Below are 22,502 nucleotides of genomic sequence, written 5' to 3' on the forward strand. Positions count from 1 at the left end.
ATAATGAAAACCTGTCTGGATAGTTGCTTTGCTTGAAGAGATCTCAACATTAGTTGCTGTCAGCAATAACTTAATAGTGAAGTAAATTTAGCTAATATATATACACTTTGTGTTTTTTGAACCTCTAGTTGTCGACCCCTTGACGGAATGTGAAAGCTACTGAATCCTTTGTAGCTGACAATGCATTGATTGCCGTGCACAGCTTGTATACTTAATTTAATTTTCTTTCCTTTGCAGATTTCCTTTTAAATATTGGGTTTGAGGAATTTTCACCTCATTTGGAGTATAGCATATTTTTTCAACAGATTATGCATTCTGTATAGATACTCTTTATTAAAGTAATAAAGAAACTGATTTTTCTGATTAATTTTTAAGTTGTTTGTAGCCTGTTTGTTGTCTCATACAATTACTTGCCTGCATAGTTGGTGGTATCATAATCACTCAAAAGCAGTGTTTTGGCATTTGAGAAGCAGAGACATGAACTCACTTGCTGACATGGCTTTACATGCCAGTGCATGAACAATTTACATTGGCCATGGAATTACTCAAGCAGTTTTTAAAAGGCCTGGGCTTGAAGGGTGTTCAGAAATTATGAATGATCCCCTATATCTTCGGTTTGTCTGCCTAGAACAGGATGAAATTTTCCTTGAATATAAAACTTGAAGTTTTCTTTTGTAACGCATAAGTTTGATCACATGACACATCACGTGACCAAAAAATTTAAATTTCGTAAATCGGCGATACAGCTACAAATTTTCTTTACATAGATAACTGAATTAGTGTTTCCGATGTAGATTTAAAATATTGAACATTATAATAATTTCATCGGGCATTGCGGCGTATTTTGCGGGCTAAAATGAAGAATTCAGCGGGCTAAAATATATTTTAGCCCGCTGCTCTGAGCCAATGAGAAACAAGGAAATAACGTAGCCAGCCAATCAGAACTGGAAACCATTCAACTATTCGCGCCGTTTTCTTGCAATTGCTTGTTTGACTGGAAGCGCTGCCATCTGCAAAAAAATTGTATTGAGCTACAAAACGGCTTAAAAAGCTAACGAAGAAGCAAATTCCCAATCGTCTCAGCTAGCTAGCGAAGAGGACTTACAGAAACTCGTGAGCGATGATGGAAATAATGCCTGTAGTAGCTCCATGGCCGGTTGCGAGGTGAAGGTAAACAGTTTGTCTTCGTCTAGCGAAACCCGCTCAGTTTAGCACTTGCACAATTAATTTCAGAACACTTGTAAGTGACCATGTCTTCGCTGTTTACAAAATTCTGTTATTTTTCCTTTGAAAACTTAGAAGCCGAATATTCTTTCGACAAATTTTTCGGTGTTCTGTCAAAGTTTAAAGCTTGTGCGAGAATGAATACTTTTGTAGAATGAAATAACTGTAAAATAAACGCCGACGCAACACTGGCAGCGTTAAAGATATCTGTACTGTCTTTGATTCGTTCACTGAATGCCCTCTGAAATTATTATAATAGTAATAGAGTTGATGTTCTTGGGCGTAAATATGTTTTTGGCCCTTCTCAGAACTCATTTTAGCCCTCGCCTGCGGCTCGGGCTAAAATGAGCCTGAGTCGGGCCAAAAACATATTTACGCCCGCGAACATCAACTCTATTGTTATATTCTACGTTTGGAATGACTGTCCTTAAGTTGTTAAATACAATTGGAGTAATTAACAATCAAAGATTAAATTTTGGACTTAGAGCACAATGGACAATCATTCCAAACGTGAAGGGCTGGAGATATTCAATCTTTATTAGAAAACCGTCGTCTACATGTCAAATCTTTGCTTTTTTGACGAAAACGATCATGTGACATGTCACGTGATTTAAAGCACTGCTTATTATGCTTAGAAATGTTAAGGATCATAAGACCTTTTTATCTGCCAAATTTCAGTTCAACGTCATTCAATTTGTTAAAGTTATCTCTAATAAACCATTTTTCTTCTTAAAAGCCCTTAAGCCAGGCCTTGAACTGCTTGAGTACTCCTTTATGGTGGTGGCCCAATTTCTTGACCCCTTCCCCACCCCCCCCCCCCCCCACTTCCAGACCACTTAATGGCTTAGTGAGTTCTCTGTGCTAGACTTTTGTACCCTGAAGAACACAGTTCTGTCAAAATGTTGGGTTTTTTTTTCACATTCCAGTGCTTTATCAGTTCCTACTTTTCACATAATGGTTATGGCTAGGAGTTCAAATTTCGAACAGGAAGCTTTAGTTTATATAAAAAAATATAAATAAATCTCTTTATTTACCCTTGGTTGTGTGAGACTGGTTATAGCAATAAGTGCTAATGTTCTAAGCAATTGAATTGGGATTTGGAAATGTTGGTTTTTGAGGAGAGGCGGAAATTGGCTTATCTGGAGAAAAACCTCTCAGAGCAAGGGACGAGAAACAATTGGTTGATTCTAGGTCACGTGCCACTGACCAAATACAAAATGTATCCCAACCGGGATACAATTCCGCAGTTGTTGCCCTCTGAGTTGTTTGTTCGTTCTGCTGTGATTGTTGAAGGGAAAGTCTATACAACGAAGCACTTAATGTATGGTCCCTCGGGAAACTAGAGTCAAGAGTCCTGATGTTCAGGACCCGACGTCGTCTCGGGAAACATCAGGACTCGAGGAAAAACAAAACAAATTGTTTCCAGAGGGACCATACATCAAGTGTATATTGAAATCCGTAACGAAAATTGGGGGTCACCACCCTTTCTCAGGGATAATTCAAAAGCTTCAATTTTGAAAAAAATCCATACATTGTTTTGTTTTTTAGGGCTTTTTACAATAATTATTATCGTCCCTTAATTATCTCTGAAAAATGCGTGGTTACCCCTAATTTTCTTTTTGGATTACAATAACCCTTGCAAACATCTTCTTTTCCTGCATAGTCATAAACTGTGCAAAGGTCAAATTTGAAAAGTCTACCCTGTTGTGTACTCGCTCCTAATTGGTCCAAAAACAATTGGCTTGACAGCCCCTACGTTATCACTCGCATATGCGCCGAACCGTGAAACTCTCCCTTTAACGACAAGAGAATCTTTTCATTATTTTAATTTTGTTTTATAAAAGAAAAACGCCCAATGTATGATTGTGATTGTTCATTCTACCCAAGGCTTGGCATCCTTGCAGATCGACGTTGTAGTTCAGTTTTTCATCTCAGTTAACCCTTTAACCTCTAATATCAAAGAACAAATTCTCCCATCTTGTCCCGTTACTTTTCTTAAAAACGTACTGTGGAGAAGTTATTAAAATACAGTCGAACCTGTATAAAGCGGTCACCCTCGGGGAATGGCTAAGTGACCGCTTACATACATACATACATACATACATACATACATACATACCTACCTACCTACCTACCTACCTACCTACCTACCTACCTACCTACCTACCTACCTACCTACCTACCTACCTACCTACCTACATACATACATATTTAAACACGGTAAAAACATCAGTTACAAGACAAAAATTTAAAATTAAAACTGATTTACATGTTTGCCGTGTGGGAGTATGAGGAGGACAATTGGCGATCTATCTCATTTCTAAAATAAGTATAAAATTAGTAAAAGATCTAATGGCTCTGACGTTAGATGGAAGGCTGTTCCACAATTGTGCTCCACTGTAGCAGAAACTACGTTTCAAAAAATCGGTACGAGGCTTAGGCAGAGCCAATTTGTTGTCACTATTTCTAAGTCCATAGTCCGTGCTGAAGGGCTTAAAAAGGCCTTTCAGGTACTCCGGAGACTGATCATTTAAAGTTTTAAACATGATTTTCAATTTTTGCTTCTTCCTTCTGGTACAGAGATTATCCCCGGTCCCAGCTTACCGCGTAGGGCGGTAGCGCTAAAATAGTAATCTGACTTTGTTATGACCCGAATGGCGCGAGTTTGTAGTTTTTTTAATTTGTCGGCTAATTTGTTGCTGAGACCGTCTCACACAGGACAGCAATAATCAAAATATGGTTCAATAAGGACTCTATATAGTAATATTGCTGTATCGTCGCAAATGAACGGCCTCAGTTTTTTAAGTGCAGCTATGCCAGAGGAGATAATCTTGGCAGTCTTATTAACATGTTTGGACCACGAAAGATTTTGATCGAAGTAAAGTCCTAAGGATTTGGTGTGGGGCACTCTATCAATTTCGTGACCTTCAATTTGTACAGTAAGTGAATGGCCACTTGTAGTACTAGCCAGTCTCTGCCGTGAGCCTATTAACATTAATTCCGTTTTGGCAATATTCAGGCTGAGCTTATTTACATTGAGCCATTCATGAAGGTTAGCTAGTACTGCTTAGCTAATACCGCTTAATACAGGTTGACCGCTTAATACAGGACCTCTAATATCAAAGAACAAATTCTCCTATCTTGTCCCGTTACTTTTCTTGTAAAAAGTACTGTGGAGATTTTACAGGGCCGTACATAGCACCGGGGCAATGGGGGTAGCTGCCCCCTCCAGGAAAACTCAATTTGTTTCTAACATCACACTGAAAACATATTCCTTCAATGGGAATTCCAAATGACTATTTTGGAAAATCTTTTGAAGCAAAAGCCAGTACCAATAACCAGTTTTCTTACGAAAATAATGATTTTGTCAGTTTGGGCTGCCTATGGTTTAGAATTCGGTGAGCAGCGCAGGCTTTTAAAACCAATTTATCCCTTAAAAAAAACCCTACTTGTATAAGCTAGATTTCAAAAGACTAAAACACGCGCCAGAAAGTGGGGTAGGCTTGTCAGTCTACCCCACTTTCTGGCGCGCGTTTTAGTCTTTTTAAATCTAGCTTATACAAGTAGGGTTTTTTTTAAGGGATAAATTGGTTTTAAAAGCCTGCGCTGCTCGCAAGTATTTGTAGCAGGTTTGGATTTAACCATCATATGTTCATCATCCGACAGGTCATTTTCACCTAATGATTTTTCAGTTTCCTCTTTTGAATTCTCTTCGTTTTGAATATGACCTCTTATTCCGTGTGTTCAACGACGTTGTTTTTATACCACATAGGGCATTTCAGCTGGGTTTGGCTTGGCTCTTTTAAGTGCTTGATAGTTTTAACTGCCTTTCTTGCTGAGATTTGGGTAATGTTAGGATAGGAATTAATCATTGCTTGTATCGTGCAATGAGCTTCATTCTGTAATTGCTGCAATGCCGGGCCCGGATATTAGTGTTTGTCACAAGAAGTTGTGTTTCTTGGCACGGCTATTTGGTTTTTTAGTTCTCTAGTAATCGTTTTAGCGTGTTATAGAGCTATGCAACGCGTCACAGTAATACTGAAAAGGCTTGAATTGTATTTAAATAACGAGTGTGTTTTTGCAAATGCTTCGCTCCACTGATATAGTGCGTTTGAATTGTGGAGGCTCAGTCAGTTTCCCCCTTTGTTTGCAGTAGTGCATAGACTGTGTTTTAAAATGAGAGGCAATATTTGCTTCAAGCTAAACAAGATGTTAACTCCATAAAAAGACCGTAATCGCCTTAGAGGCAAGTTTTTGTGTTTTAAGCGGTCACCCTCGGCCGGGGAATGGCTAAGTGACCGCTTAATACAGGTTGTACAAAATAAAGGTCAAAACACGGTGAAAATGCCATTTACATTACGTAGTAAACAGCTTATGCATAAAGGCTAACGTAGCTGCTACTAAAAAATAGTTCGCGGGAAAAAATACAGGGAAATGTATGGAAAGTTCAAAACACGACTGGACGCTTTCCGTCACGGTTACATCCCTCAAATTTTTTTCTTAAAATCCTTTTTCTAGTGCCAAAGGTTTGAAGTTCATGATATTTTAAGAAGCGATGTTTTATGGAAATTATTTGACATCGGATTTCCATACAAACACTGTTATTTCAAGCCTGTTTGCCTACCCGTCAAAATGGCGTCGAAATCCGTGATAAGGACTATTCTAGAAAGTAACTAAAGGTGGATTTCCACTTTTGCGTAAATTTTACGTGCGTACAGAAGTGAATTTAGCTGGTTTTTACGTACGTAAATAGAATAAGAAGCGATGTATGAGCAAAAGGTTGAGTGCTGTTCAACTTCCTAAAGGTGGATTTCCACTGTCGCATAAAATTTTACGTGCGTACAGACGTGCATTGAGCTGGCTTTACGTACGTAAATGAAATAAGAAGCGATGTATTAGTCGCGTGCGTAAACGTAAAAAGTTGAATGCTGTTCAACGTTTTACATTTACGCACGTCGCTCATCCATCGGGTCTTATTTTATTTACGTACGTAAAGCCAGCTCAATTCACGTCTGTACGAAGGTAAAATTTACGCGACATGGAAACTCCACCTTAAAGCATTCGCCGAAAGTCTCATTGTGAAAGTCAATGTCCTCATCCTGTCACTAAAACAACAATAATAAACAAAATAATAGTGACATGTTGTCGCCGAAACGTCATGTTTTAATCTCGCTCCTTTCTTTTTATTTTGAAATAATCAACCACCTGACACAAGAAACCCCATACACCAAAGGTCCCTTATGTAGGGGGGATGACTTTTGCACTCAGTACGATAACTTGTCACTCACGACAAGACAGTGAGGGAGGAGAACTGCCGGCCCCTAAGCCGAATATTAAGACAGCCCCTTTCGCCACTAGCGCTCACATCCAACCTTCAAGACATAACGTACATCCATATATAACATGGACAGGTGTCTTCCATGTGGTACGTGTTGAGGTTTGCATTTTGAGCATGCGTACTGCTAAAACTCATATAACGAATAGATAAATACCTCGTTGTTTATTTCAACAAAATGATCAGGCAATGATCAAAAATATGAAAAGCTAGGGGGAAAAAACACACTTGTGATTAGTCTATAAAGTCACTTAACGACAAGGGAATCTTTTCACTATATTAATTTTGTTTAAAAAAAAAACGCTCAATGTTTGTGATTGTTCATTCTACCCAAGCCTTGGCATCCGTACAGATCGACGTTGTAGTTCATTTTTTTTCTTTTATCTCAGTTAACCCTTTAACCTCTAATATCAGAGACAAAATTCTCCTATCTTGTCCCGTTACTTTTCTTATAAAAGTACTGTGGAGAAGTTATTAAAATATCAAGAAAATTCACCTTGGGTGATCATATCCCTAATTCTCATAACTTTATGGGTTGAATAAGCATGGATATTACAAGGAGAAATTTGATGCTGATCACTGTTAGGGCTTAAAAGGTTAAGGTGGTCTTTCACCCAAAGAGTTAATTTGTGTGGTAAAGGTTTCCGGCAAAGTTCTTTTCTATTACTTTATAGGGATTCACGCCCTGGCATCAAAAATGAGTCTTTTCCAGTCACATGTCATATTAGTTAATAATTAACCAGCACGCTAAGTAAAAAATAGGGCTGTTGATTGCAAGAACGATATCTTACTAACGAGAAATAGCTTTTCTTTTAACTGAAATGGCCCAACATTTGATTTCTCTGAACAATTCAACTTAAAATGAGAAAAAAAACATCATTTTGACAACCACTCGTCATATAATTAGTTTTGACAAATACGAGTATCTCGAGCGAAGGGCTAAGCAAAACATCCACGCCATTCTAGAAAGTAACAAAGGCATTCGCGGAAAGTCTGATTGTGTTGATTAGCTAGGTAAATTTACGGTATTTAACTTAAAGGAAGTTTTCTCGCAAAGAGGTGCGAAGATAACAAGACAAGTTAAGCGATGATTCTTGAAACGAACAAGTTCACAGCTAGAATAATCAATGACATCGCTAATTCGAAAATGTTTCGTTCTCGCTCTGAAGCAAACACGACAGTGAAAAGAAACAACATAGTAACAACTGGAGTAAACCAGTTTATTTAAGTCGATTGTGCATTTTAGGGGGCCCCTGACCCTGAACAAAGTTCACTAAATCTAGTAAACACAAGAACAGTACACTGAACAGCAGACGAAAATAAAAATGCCGGTAGAACTGAACATCGTCGTAACTAAACATTTTGATTACTTAGCGATATGTGAAAGAGAAATACCAACATTAACTGAATAAAACATGATTGTTCAACACTTACCGAGACCTTTAAGTTGTTTTCCTGTCATCTCGCCGAGATGGAGATGATTAAATCTCGGCAGAGAAAAATGCGCCGAGATTAGTGGCGAGATCTCGGCGAGATGAAAATCACGGCGGCCAAAAGTGCGCCGAGATCTCGCCAAATCTCGGCGGCCACAAACGCGGAGAGATTAGTGGCGAGATCTCGGTGAGATGAGAATTTCGGCGACCAAAACGCGGCGAAGAATACCTGGCGGGATCTCGCCGAGCGAGCATCCGCAGCGGTGTACTGAAAATTTGATCGTCAGACGTGAAAGTAAAGTAAAGATTTGAAATTTACACTAGCTTTTTGGTTTGAAATTCTTAATCAGCGGAATAACATTGAAAGGATACTCATAACCGAACTACGTTCTCTAGACTCCGCTAAGCATTTTCCACCAAAAAGTGAATATATAACTTCTGTAAGTAAACAACCACTTACTTTCTACCGTATCACTTGAATCATTATGGCTGGGAAATCTGGACAACCCGTGTAAACTATTTGTTGGGATACCACCAGGGATCTCAGGTGGGATCCCCAGTGGGATCCCAGATGGGATCCCAGGTTGGATTTTGGAACAGGATCCCAAGTGGGATCCCAGGTGGGATAGGGAGGATCCCAGGTGGGATTTTAACTCTTCAAACATTTTCTACATATGTTTGGTTCACAGCGGGATGCCAAGTGGGATTAGAATCCCAGCTGGGATCCAAAGTGGGATCCCAAAAACAAGCCCTTGCCAGAATTTCCAAGTTGGGATCCCGGGTGGTTTTCGCCGGTTACGAGTTACTCAGTCAGATCTGCAACAGTGTCCTCTGTGAGAGACCGGGGACCTGAATTAATTGCCAAGTGAAGTTCTTGCAAGTATTTTAAAAGATCTTTGTCAGATTACGCAAACCAGTCAAATGATCATTCAGATTAGATATCTCAGACATTTATTGCAAAGATCACAATAAATATTTAACAATTTACAAACTTCAACCAAATGTAGACATTATATCCACACAAACATAATTAAATTATTTTATGTTGCATCGTAATGAATACATTAAAAAAATTTAATAACACTCAGCATGCATTTGAATCTAATTGGTTAAATATTGCAGAAAGCCAATACATGGCTGTAAATCACAAAACTTACGCACACATGAGTAAAACTTAAGTGAAAAATACTGATGTATTTGAATGCATAATAAAGCCAAACATTTTCCTAAAAGTTAATGTTCACTTTACTTGTAAAGTACAATTAACTACAAAGAAATAAACTCTGTTGCCTTTAACTATGGCTTAAACTGTTGTGAAAATTTTTCGCAGATGTCGGCGCGTTTTTGGCCGCCGAGATTTTCATCTCGCCGCGATCTCGGCCGAGAAACCTCGCGACTATTAAATCTCGGCACGTTTTTGGCCGCCGAGATTTTCATCTCGCCGAGATAGAGATGATTAAAATCTCGGCAGACAAAAATGCGCCGAGATTAGTGGCGAGATCTCGGCGAGATAAAAATCACGGCGGCCAAAAACGCGCCGAGATCTCGCAAAATCTCGGCAGCCAAAAACGCGGAGAGATTAGTGGCGAGATCTCGGTGAGATAAGAATTTCGGCGGCCAAAACGCGGCGAGGAATCCCTGGCGGGATCTCGTCGAGCGAGCATCCGCAGCGGTGTACTGAAAATTTGATCGTCAGACGTAAGAGTAAAGTTAAGATTTGAAATTCAAGCTAGCTTTTTGGTTTGAAATTCTTAATCAGCGGAATAAAATTGGAAGGATACTCATAACCGAACTACGCTATCAAGACTCCGCTAAGCATTTTCCACGAAAAGGTAAATATATAATTTCTGTAAGTAAACAACCACTTACTTTCTACCGTACCATTTGAATCATTACGGCTGGGAAATCTGGACAACCCGTGTAAAATATTTGTTGGGATCCCACCAGGTATCCCAGGTGGGATCCCGAGTGGGATCCCAGATGGGATCCCAGGTGGGATTTTGGAACGGGATCCCAAGTGGGATCCCAAGTAGAATAGGGAGGATCCCAGGTGGGATTTTACTTTCTACCGTATTATTTGAATAATTACGGCTGGCAAATCTGGACAACCCGTGTAAAATATTTGTTTGCATCCTACCAGGGATCCCAGGTGGGATCCCGAGTGGGATCCCAGATGGAATCCCAGGTGGGACTTTGGAACGGGATCCCAAGTGGGATCCCAGGTGGGATAGGGAGGATCCCAGGTGGGATTTTAACTCTTCAAACAATTTCTATATATGTTTGGTTTACATAGGGATCCCAAGTGGGATTAGAATCCCAGCTGGGATCCCGAGTGGAATTCCAAAAACAAGCCCTTGCCAGAATTTCCAAGGTGGGATCCCAGGTTAAATCACGGGTGGTTTTCAAAAAAAAAAAATATATAACTTCTGTAAGTAAACAACCACTTACTTTCTTCCGTACCAATTAATCTATTACGGCTGGGAAATCTGGACAACCCGTGTAAAATATTTGTTTAAATCCCACCAAGGATCCCAGGTGGGATCCCGAGTGGCATCTTAGATGGAATCCCAGGTGGAATTTTGGAACGGAATCCCAAATGGGATCCCAGGTGGGATAGGGAGGATCCCAGGTGGGATTTTACTTTCTACCGTATCATTTGAATCATTACGGCTGGGAAATCTGGACAACCCGGGTAAAATATTTGTTGGGATCCCACCAGGGATCCCAGGTGGGATCCCGAGTGGGATCCCAGATGGAATCCCAGGTGGGTTTTGAGAACGGGATCCAAAGTGGGATCGCAGGTGGAATGGAGAGGATCCCAGATGGGATTTTAACTCTCCAAACATTTTCTATATATGTTTGGTTTACATAGGGATCCCAAGTGGGATTAGAATCCCAGCTGGGATCCCGAGTGGGATAGCAAAAACAAGCTCTTGCCAGAATTTTCAAGGTGGGATCCCATGTTAAATCACGGGTGGTTTACGAAAAGGTAAATATATAACTTCTGTAAGTAAACAACCACTTACCTTCTACCGTACCATTTGAATCATTACGACTGGGAAATCTGGACAACCCGTGTAAAATATTTGTTGGGATCCCACCAGGGATCCCAGGTGAGATCCCGAGTGGCATCTTAGATGGAATCCCAGGTGGAATTTTTGAACAGGATCCCAATTGGGATCCCAGGTGGGATAGGGAGGATCCCAGGTGGGATTTTACTTTCTACCGTATCATTTGAAACATTACGGCTGCAAAAACTGGACAACCCGTGTAAAATATTTGTTGGGATGCCACCAGGGATCCCAGCTGGGATCCCGAGTGGGATCCCAGATGGGATCCCAGGTGGCATTTTAGAACGGGATCCCAAGTGGGATCCCAGGTGGGATAGGGAGGATCTGAGGAGGGATTTTAACTCTTGAAACATTTTCTATACATGTTTGGTTTACATAGGGATCCCAAGTGGAATTAAAATCCCAGTTGGAATCCCGAGTGGGATCCCAAAAAGAAGGCCTTGCAAAAATTTCTAAGGTGGGATCCCAGGTTAAATCACGGTTAGTTTACGAAAAGGTAAATATATAACTTCTGTAAGGAAACAACCACTTACTTTCTACCGTACCATTTGAATCATTACGGCTGGGAAATCTGGACAACCCGTGTAAAATATTTGTTGGGATCCCACCAGGGATCCCAGGTGGGATCTAGAGTAGGACCCTACATGGGATCTTAGGTGGGATTTTGGAACAGGATCCCAATTGGGATCCCAGGTGGGATAGGGAGGATGCCAGGTGGGATTTTACTTTCTACCGTATCATTTGAATCATTACGGCTGGGAAATCTGGACAACCCGTGTAAAATATTTGTTGGGATCCTACCAGGGATGCCAGGTGGGATCCCGAGTGGGATCCCAGATAGGATCCTAAGTGGGATTTTGGAACGGGATCCCAACTGGGATCCCAGGTGTGATAGGGAGTATCCAAGGTGGGATTTTAACTCTCCAAACATTTTCTATATATGTTCGGTTCACATAGGGATCCCAAGTAGAATTAGAATCCCAGTTGGAATCCCGAGTGGGATCCCAAAAACAAGGCTTTGCCAGAATTTCTAAGGTGGGATCCCAGGTTAAATCACGGTTAGTTTACGAAAAGGTAAATATATAACTTCTGTAAGGAAACAACCACTTACTTTCTACCGTACCATTTGAATCATTACGGCTGGGAAATCTGGACAACCCGTGTAAAATATTTGTTGGGATCCCACCAGGGATCCCAGGTGGGATCCAGAGTAGCACCCTACATGGGATCCCAGGTGGGATTTTGGAACAGGATCCCAAGAAGGATCCCAGGTGGGATAGGAAGGATGCCAGGTGGGATTTTACTTTCTACCGTATCATTTGAATCATTACGGCTGGGAAATCTGGACAACCCGTGTAAAATATTTGTTGGGATCCCACCAGGGATGCCAGGTGGGATCCCGAGTGGGATCCCAGATGGGATCCCAAGTGGGATTTTGGAACGGGATCCCAACTGGGATCCCAGGTGTGATAGGGAGGATCCCAGGTGGGATTTTAACTCTCCAAACATTTTCTATATATGTTCGGTTCACATAGGGATCCCAAGTGGAATTAGAATCCCAGCTTGGATCCCAAGTGAGATCCCAAAAAACTAGCCCTTGCCGGAATTTCCAAGGTTTGCTTCACATAGGGATCCTAAGTGGGATTAAAATCCCAGCTGTGATCCCGAGTGGGATCCCAAACACAAGCCCTTGCCAGAATTTTCAAGGTGGGATCCCAGGTTAAATCACGGGTGGTTTACGAAAAGGTAAATATATAACTTCTGTAAGGAAACAACCACTTACTTTCTACCGTACCATTTGAATCATTACGGCTGGGAAATCTGGACAACCCGTGTAAAATATTTGTTGGGATCCCACCAGGGATCCCAGGTGGGATCCAGAGTAGGACCCTACATGGGATCCCAGGTAGGATTTTGGAACAGGATCCCAATTGGGATCCCAGGTGGGATAGGGAGGATGCCAGGTGGGATTTTACTTTCTACCGTATCATTTGAATCATTACGGCTGCGAAATCTGGACAACCCGTGTAAAATATTTGTTGGGATCCCACCAGGGATGCCAGGTGGGATCCTGAGTGGGATCCCAGATGGGATCCCAAGTGGGATTTTGGAACGGGATCCCAACTGGGATTCCAGGTGTGATAGGGAGGATCCCAGGTGGGATTTTAACTCTCCTAGCATTTTCTATATATGTTCGGTTCACATAGGGATCCCAAGTGGAATTAGAATCCCAGCTTGGATCCCAAGTGAGATCCCAAAAAACTAGCCCTTGCCGGAATTTCCAAGGTTTGCTTCACATAGGGATCCTAAGTGGGATTAAAATCCCAGCTGTGAACCCGAGTGGGATCCCAAACACAAGCCCTTGCCAGAATTTCCAAGGTGGGATCCCAGGTTAAATCACGGGTGGTTTACGAAAAGGTAAATATATAACTTCTGTAAGTAAACAACCACTTACTTTCTACCTTACCATTTGAATCGTTACGGCTAGAAAATCTGGACAACCCGTGTAAAATATTTGTTGCGATCCCACCAGGGATCCCAGGTGGGATCCCGAATGGGATCCCAGATGGGATCTTAGGTGGGATTTTGGTACGGGATCCCAAGTAGGATCCTGGGTGGGATAGGTAGGATCCCGGGTGGGATTTTACTTTCTACCGTATCATTTGAATCATTACGGCTGGGAAATCTGGACAACCCGTGTAAAATATTTGTTGGGATCCCACCCGGGATCCCAGGTGGGATCCCGAGTGGGATCCCAGATGGGATCTTAGGTGGGATTTTGGTACGGGATCCCAAGTAGGATCCTGGGTGGGATAGGTAGGATCCCGGGTGGGAATTTACTTTCTACCGTATCATTTGAATCATTACGGCTGGGAAATCTGGACAACCCGTGTAAAATATTTGTTGGGATCCCAGATGGGATCCCAGGTGGCATTTTGGAAGGGGAGCCCATGTGGGATCCCAGGTGGGATAGGGAGGATCCCAGGTGGGATTTTAACTCTCCAAACATTTTCTATATATGTTTGGTTCACATACGGATCCCAAGTGGGCTTAGAATCCCAGCTGGAATCCCGAGTGGGATCCCAAAAACAAGCCTTTTCCAGAATTTCCAAGGTGGGATCCCAGGTTAAATCACTGGTGGTTTACGAAAAGGTAAATATATAACTTCTGTAAGTAAACAACCACTTACTTTCTACCGTATCGTTTGAATCATTACGGCTGGGAAATCTGGACAACCCGTGTAAAATATTTGTTGGGATCCCACCAGGGATACCGGGTGGGATCCCGAGTGGGATCCCAGATGGGATCCCAGATGGGATTTTAAAACGGGATCCCTAGTGGGATCCCAAGTGGGATAGGGAGGATCCCAAGTGCGATTTTACTTTCTACCGTATCATTTAAATCATTAAGGCTGGGAAATCTGGACAACCCGTAAAAAATATTTGTTGGGATCCCACCAGAGATCCCAGGTGGGATCCTGAGTGGGATCCCAGATGGGATCCCAGGTGGGATTGTGGAACGGGAGCATATGTGGGATCCCAGGTGGGATAGGGAGGAATCCTGGTGGGATGTTAACTCTCCAAACATTTTCTATATATGTTTCGTTCACATAGGGATCCTAAGTAACATTAGAATCCCAGCTGGGATCCTGAGTGGGATCCCAAAAACTAGCGCTTGTCAGAATTTCCAAGGTGGGATCCTAGGTTAAATCACTGGTGGTTTATGAAAAGGTAAATATATAACTTCTGTAAGTAAACAACCACTTACTTTCTACTGTACCATTTGAATCATTACGGCTGGGAAATCTGGACAACCCGTGTAAAATAATTGTTGGAATCCTATCAGGGTTCCCAAGTGGAATCCCAAGTGGAATTCCAGATGGGATCCCAGGTGGGATTTTGGAACGGGATCCCAGGTGGGATTTTACTTTCTACCGTATCATTTAAATCATTACGGCTGGGAAATCTGGACAACCCGTGTAAAATATTTGTTGAGATCCCACCAAAGATCCCAGGTGGGATTCTGAGTGGAATCCCAGATGGAAACCTAGGTGGGATTTTGGAACGGGATCCCAAGTGGGATCCCAGGTGGTATAGGGAGGATCCCAGGTGGGATTTTACTTTCTACCGTATCATTTGAATCATTACGGCAGGGAAATCTGGACAACCTGTGTAAAATATTTGTTGGGATCCCACCAGGGATCCCAGGTGGAATCTCGATTGGGATCCCAGATGGGATCCCAGAAAAGATTTTGGAACGGCATCCCAATTGCGATAAGGATAGGTGGAATCCCCAGTGGAATCCCATATGGGATCCCAGGTGGGATTGTGGAATGGGATCCCATGTTTGATCCCAGGTGGGATAGGGAGGATCCAATGTGGGATTTTAACTCCCCAAACATTTTCTATATATGTTTGGTTCACATAGGGATCCCCAGTGGGATTAGAATCCCAGCTGGAATCCCGAGTGAGATCCCATATGGGATCCTAGGTGGGATTTTAGAACGGGATCCCAAGTAGGATCCTAGGTGGAATAGGGAGGATCACAGGTGGGATTTTACTTTCTACCGTATGATTTGAATCATTACGGCTGGGAAATCTGGAGAACCCGTGTAAAATATTTGTTGGGATCCGAGCCGGGATCCCAGGTAGGATTCCGAGTGGGCTCCCAGATAGGATTTTGGAACGGGAGCCCATGTGGAATCCCAGGTGGGATAGGGAGGATCCCAGGTGGGATTTTAACTATCCAAACATTTTCTATATATCTTTGGTTCAAATAAGGATCCCAAGTGGGATTAGAATCCCAGCTGGGATCCCTAGTGGGATCCCAAAAACAAGCCCTTGCCAGAATTTCCAACGTGGGATCCCAGGTTTCATCACGGGTGGTTTACGAAAAGGTAAATATATAATTTCTTTAAGTAAACAACAACTTACTTTCTACCGTACCATTTGAATCATTACGGCTGGGAAATCTGGACAACCTGTGTAAAATATTTGTTGGGATCCCAGCAGAAATCCCAGGTGGAATCCCGAGTGGGATCCCAGATGGGATCCCAGGTGAGATTTTGGAACGCGATCCCAAGTGGGATCGGGATAGGTGGAATCCCGAGTGGGATCCTGGATGGGATCCCAGGTGGGATTGTGGAACGGGATCCCAAGTGGAATTTCAGGTGGGATAGGCAGGATCCCAGGTGGGATTTTAACTCTCCAAACATTTTCTATATATGTTTGGTTCACATCAGGATCTCAAGTGGGATTAGAATCCCAGCTGGGATCCCGAGTGAGATCTCAAAAACAAGCCCTTGCAAGAATTTCAAAGGTGGGACCCCAGGTTAAAACACGGGTGGTTTACGAAAAGGTAAATATATAACTTCTGTAAGTAAACAACCACTTACTTTCTACCCTACCATTTGAATCATTACGGCTGGGAAATCTGGACAACCCGTGTAAAATATTTGTTGGTATCCCACCAGGGATCCCAGGTGGGATTCCGAGTTGGATCCCAGTTGGGATCCCAGGTGGGATTTTGGTACGGGATCCCAAGTAGGATCCTAGGTGGGATAGGAAGGATCCCGGGTGGGATTTTACTTTCTACCGTATCATTTGAATCATTACGGCTGGGGAATCTGGACAACCCGTGTAAAATATTTGTTGGGATCCTACCCGGGATCCCAGGTGGGATCCCGAGTGGGATCCCAGATGGGATCCTAGGTGGGATTTCGGAACGGGAGCCCATGTGGGATCCCAGGTGGGATAGGGAGGATCCCAGGTGGGATTTTAACTCTCCACACATTTTCTATATATGTTTGGTTCACATAGGGATCCCAAGTTGGATTAGAATCGCAGCTGGGATCCCAAGTAAGATCCCATATGGGATCCTAGGTGGGATTTTAGAACGGGATCCCAAGTAGGATCCTAGGTGGAATAGGGAGGATCCCGGGTGGGATTTTACTTTCTACCGTATGATTTGAATCATTACGGCTTGGAAATCTGGAGAACCCGTGTAAAATATTTGTTGGGATCCCACCCGGGATCCCAGATCCCAGGTGGGATTTTAACTATCCAAACATTTTCTATATATGTTTGGTTCACATAAGGATCCCAAGTGGGATTAGAATCCCAGCTGGGATCCCTAGTGGGATCCCAAAAACAAGCCGTTGCCAGAATTTCGAAGGTGGAATCGCAGGTTAAATCATGGGTGGTTTACGAAAAGGTAAATATATAACTTCTGTAAGTAACCAACCACTTACTTTCTACCGTTTCATTTGAATCATTAGGGCTGGGAAATCTGGACAACTCCTGTAAAATATTTGTTGGGATCCAACCAGGGATCCCAGGTGGGATTCCGAGTGGGATCCCAGATGGGATCCCAGGTGGGATTTTGGAACGGTATCCCAAGTGGGATCCCAGGTGGGATAGGGAGGATCCCAGGTGGGATTTTACTTTCTACCGTATCATTTAAATCATTAGGGCTAGGAAATCTGGACAACCCGTGTAAAATATTTGTTTGGATGCCACCAGGGATCCGAATTGGGATCCCGAGTGGGATCCCAGATGGGATCCCAGGTGGGATTTTGGAACGGGATCCCATGTGGGATCCCAGGTGGGATAAGGAGGATCCCAGGTAGGATGTTAACTCTCCAAACTTTTTCTATATATGTTTGGCTCACATAGGGATCCCAAGTGGGATTACAATCCTAGCTGGGATCCCGAGTGGGATCCCAAAAACAAGCCCTTGCCAGAATTTCCAACGTGGGATCCCAGGTTTCATCACGGGTGGTTTACGAAAAGGGAAATATATAATTTCTTTAAGTAAACAAGAACTTACTTTCTACCGTACCATTTGAATCATTACGGCTGGGAAATCTGGACAACCTGTGTAAAATATTTGTTGGGATCCCAGCAGAAATCCCAGGTGGAATCCCGAGTGAGATCCCAGATGGGATCCCAGGTGAGATTTTGGAACGCGATCCCAAGTGGGATCGGGATAGGTGGAATCCCGAGTGGGATCCTAGATGGGATCCCAGGTGGGATTGTGGAACGGGATCCCAAGTGGAATTTCAGGTGGGATAGGCAGGATCGCAGGTGGGATTTTAACTCTCCAAACATTTTTTATATATGTTTGGTTCACATCAGGATCTCAAGTGGGATTAGAATCCCAGCTGGGATCCCGAGTGGGATCTCAAAAACAAGCCCTTGCAAGAATTTCCAAGGTGGGACACCAGGTTAAATCACGGGTGGTTTACGAAAAGGTAAATATATAACTTCTGTAAGTAAACAACCACTTACTTTCTACCCTACCATTTGAATCATTACGGCTCGGAAATCTGGACAACCCGTGTAAAATATTTGTTGGGATCCCACCAGGGATCCCAGGTGGGATCCCGAATGGGATCCCAGATGGGATCCCAGGTGGAATTTTGCAACAGGATTCCAAGTAGGATCCCAGGTTGTATAGGGAGGATTCCAGGTAGGATTTTACTTTCTACCGTATCATTCGAATCATTACGGCTGGGAAATCTGGACAACCCGTGTAAAATATTTGTTGGGATCCCACCAGGAATCCCAGCTGGGATCCCAAGTGGGATCCCGGATGGGAACCCAGGTGGGATTTTGGAACGGGATCCCAAGTGGGATCCCAGGTGGTATATGGAGGATTCTAGGTGGGATTTTACTTTCTACCGTATCATTTAAATAATTACGGCTAGAAAATCTGGACAAGCCGTGTAAAATATTTGTTGGGATCCAACCAGGGATCCCAGATGGGATCCCAGGTAGGATTTTGCAACGGGATCCCAAGTGGGATCCCAGGTGGGATAGGGAGGATCCCAGGTGGGATTTTACTTTCTACCAAATCATTTGAATGATTACGGGTGGGAAATCTGGACAACCCATAAAAAATATTTGTTGGGATCGCACCAGGGATCCCGGTTGAGATCCCGAGTGAAATATAAGAGGGGATCCCAGGTTGGATTTTGGAACGGGATCCCAAGTGGGATCCCAGGTGGAATAAGGAAGATCCCAGGTGGGATTTTAACTCTCCAAACATTTTTTATATATGTTTGGTTTACATAGGAAATCCCAAGTGGGATTAGAATCGCAGCTGGGATCCCGAGTGGGATCCCAAAAACAAGCCTTTGCCAGAACTTCCCAGGTGGGATCCCAGGTTAAATCACGGGTGGTTGACGGGAAGGTAAATATATAACTTCTGTAAGTAAACAACGACTTACTTTCTACCGTACCATTTGAATCACTAGGGCTCGGAAATCTGGACAACCCGTGTAAAATATTTGTTGGGATCCCACCAGGGATCCCAGGTGGGATCCCGGGTTGGATCCCAGATGGTATCCCAGGTGGGATTTTGGAACGGGATCCCAAGTGGGATCCCAGGTGGTATAGGGAGGATCACAGGTGGGATTTTACTTTCTACCGTATCATTTGAATTCTTACGGCTGGGAAATCTGGACAACGCGTGTAAAATATTTGTTGGGATCCCACCAGGGATCCCAGGTGGGATCCCAAGTGGGATCCCGGATGGGATCCCAGGTGGGATTTTTGAACAGGATCCCAAGTGGGATCCCAGGTGGTATAGATAGATAGATAGATAGATAGATACTTTATTATAACCATTGCAGCCATAAGCTGAATTACGGGATATTTACAAAGAGATAATAATAACAAAGAGAAAAAAGAAAATTATCTACATCTTAAAAACCTGGCTAAAATATAACAACAAAGAGGAAAAGAGAAAACATCTACATCTTATATACATGGCTAAAAATAAAACTGTTCTTCAAACGCTCGGTCTTACATAGGGGGAGAGTGAAATCACTTTTGCGTCTCAGTGCATATTTACAACTCTTCCTTTCAGGGAGGAGGCTATGGAGACTGTGGGTGGGATTACAGACGATCTCGTCAAACAGATCGATTGAAATCTTTTCTCTCCTCTCATGAAGTTTCGGTAGGCCAACTGTTTCTAGTGCTACACTATATGACAGGTCAGGATAGATGATTCTGAATGCCCTTCTTTGGATCCGTTCCAAATCTACACTAATGTAGTTTGGTAGAGAACGATGGAATACAGCACTTGCGTATTCCAGGACGGGCCTAATACATGTCACATAGAATTGCACCAGTTCACTTGGTGCCACTCCGGATCTCTTGAGTTGACGCAAAAAGTAGAGACGAGAGGAACATTTTCTAATTAGTTCGGAGCTGTGCATGTTCCACTTTAGGTCGTGGCTAATGGTCACGCCTAGCAATTTGGCACTGGTGACTAATTCAAGGGGTTTGCCATTTAGGACTAGGGAGGATCCCAGGTGGGATTTTACTTTCTACCGTATCATTTAAATAATTACGGCTGGAAAATCTGGACAACCCGTGTAAAATATTTGTTGGGATCCCACCAGGGATTCCAGGTGGGATCCCGAGTGGGATCCCAGATGGGATCCCAGGTAGGATTTTGGAACCGGATCCCAAGTGGGATCCTAGGTGGGATGGGGAGGATCCCAGGTGGGATTTTACTTTCTACCATATCATTTGAATCGTTAGGGCTGGGAAATCTGGACAACCCGTGTAAAATATTTGTTGGGATCCCACAAGGGTTCCGAGGTGGAATCCAGAGTGGGATCCCAGATGGGATCCCAGGTGGGGTTTTTGAATTGGGAACTAAGTGGGATAAGGATAGGTGGGATTCCGAGTGGAATTCCAGATGGGATCTTAGGTGGGATTGTGGAACGGGATCCCATGTGGGAGCTCAGGTGGGATAGGGAGAATCCCAGGTGGGATTTTAACTCTCCAAACATTTTCTATAGATGTTTGGTTCACATACGGATCCCAAGTGGGATTAGAATCCCAGCTGGGATCCCAAGTGGGATCCCAAAAACAAGCCCTTGCCAGAATATTCAAGGTGGGATCCAAGGTTAAATCACGGGTTATTTACGAAAAGGTAAATATATAACTTTTGTAAGTAAACAACCACTTACTTTCCACCGTACCATTTGAATCATTACGGCTGGGAAATCTGGACAACCCGTGTAAAATATTTGTTGGGATCCCACCAGGGATCCCAGGTGGGATCCCGAGTTGGATCCCAGATGGGGTCCCAGGTGGGATTTTGGAACGGGATCCCAAGTGGGATCCCAGGTGGGATAGGGAGGATCCCAGGTTGGATTTTAACTCTCCAAACATTTTCTATATATGTTTTGTTCACATAGGGATCCCAAGTGGGATTAGAATCACCGCTGGGATCCCGAGTGGGATCCCAAAAAAAAACCTTTGCCAGAATTTCCAAGGTGGGATCCCAGGTTAAATCACAGGTGGTTTACGAAAAGGTAAATATATAACTTCTGTAAGTAAACAACCACTTACTTTCTACCGTACCATTTAAATCATTACGGCTAGGAAATCTGGACAACCCGTGTAAAATATTTGTTGGGATCCCACCAGGGATCCCAGGTGGGATCCCGAGTGGGATCCCAGATGGAATCTCAGGTGGGATTTTGGAACGGGATCCCAAGTGGGATAGTGAGGATCCCAGGTGGGATTTTACTTTCTCTTGTATCATTTGAATCATTACGGCTGGAAAATCTGGACAACTCGTGTAAAATATTTGTTGGGATCCCACCAGGGATCCCAGGTGGGTTTCTGAGTGGGATCCCAGATGGGATCCCAGGTGGGATTTTGGAACGGGATCCCAAGTTGGATCCCAAGTGGGACCAAAACCAAGCCCTTGCCAGAATTTCCAAGGTGGGATCCCAGGTTAAATCCCGGGTGGTTTTTGCCGGTTACGAGTTACTCAGTCAGATCTGCAACAGTGTCCTCTGTGAGAGACAGAGGACCTGAATTAATTGCCAAATGAAGTTTTTGCAAGTATTTTAAAAGATCTTTGTCAGATTACACAAACCAGTCAAATGATCATTTAGATGAGATATTTCAGACATTTATTGCAAAGATCACAATAAATATTTAACAATTTACAAACTTCAACCAAATGTTGACATTATATCCACACAAACATAACTAAATTATTTTATATTGCATCGTAATGGATACATTAAAAAACTTTAATAACACTCAGCATGCATTTGAAACTAATTTATTTAAATATTGCAAAAAGCCAATACATGGCTGTAAATTACAAAACTTACTTACACTTGTACTTGTACTCGGGAGTTCCTGCCCTTAAATTCAAGGGGTAGGGGTGGGTCAGAATTTGACACTTAATGCATTTTCTTGGTTGAGTGAGTAGGTGTGGCCTTATTAGTCTGCTCTTATTTCAATTGCAGACTACATGAAGCTTTCAGATGGCCTTGAAGACATGGAACATAAACACAAGACTCAAGTTGGCTGTTGGATGGCAACAGTTTGCGATGTCGCGGTAAGTTCCCAGCAAACAGGGCAATTCTAGTGGAGATGGCCTTATTTAGTTGTGCGCCTC

The 22,502-nt window shown here is 42.9% G+C and overlaps 1 long non-coding RNA gene across 1 annotated transcript in view; it reads left to right on the forward strand.

Moving 5' to 3' along the window:
* Positions 1–22,502, forward strand: part of LOC146455178 (uncharacterized) — a 90,319-nt gene that overhangs the window by 66,707 nt on the left and 1,110 nt on the right. The window contains exon 3 of the long non-coding RNA XR_014859079.1: positions 22,351–22,442. This is a non-coding gene — a long non-coding RNA (uncharacterized LOC146455178). The remainder of the gene's footprint in view (positions 1–22,350; positions 22,443–22,502) is intronic.

Source organism: Pavona decussata, unplaced genomic scaffold, assembly GCF_977016875.1.
Source record: "Pavona decussata unplaced genomic scaffold, jaPavDecu1.1 SCAFFOLD_285, whole genome shotgun sequence".
Classification (NCBI taxonomy): domain Eukaryota; kingdom Metazoa; phylum Cnidaria; class Anthozoa; order Scleractinia; family Agariciidae; genus Pavona; species Pavona decussata.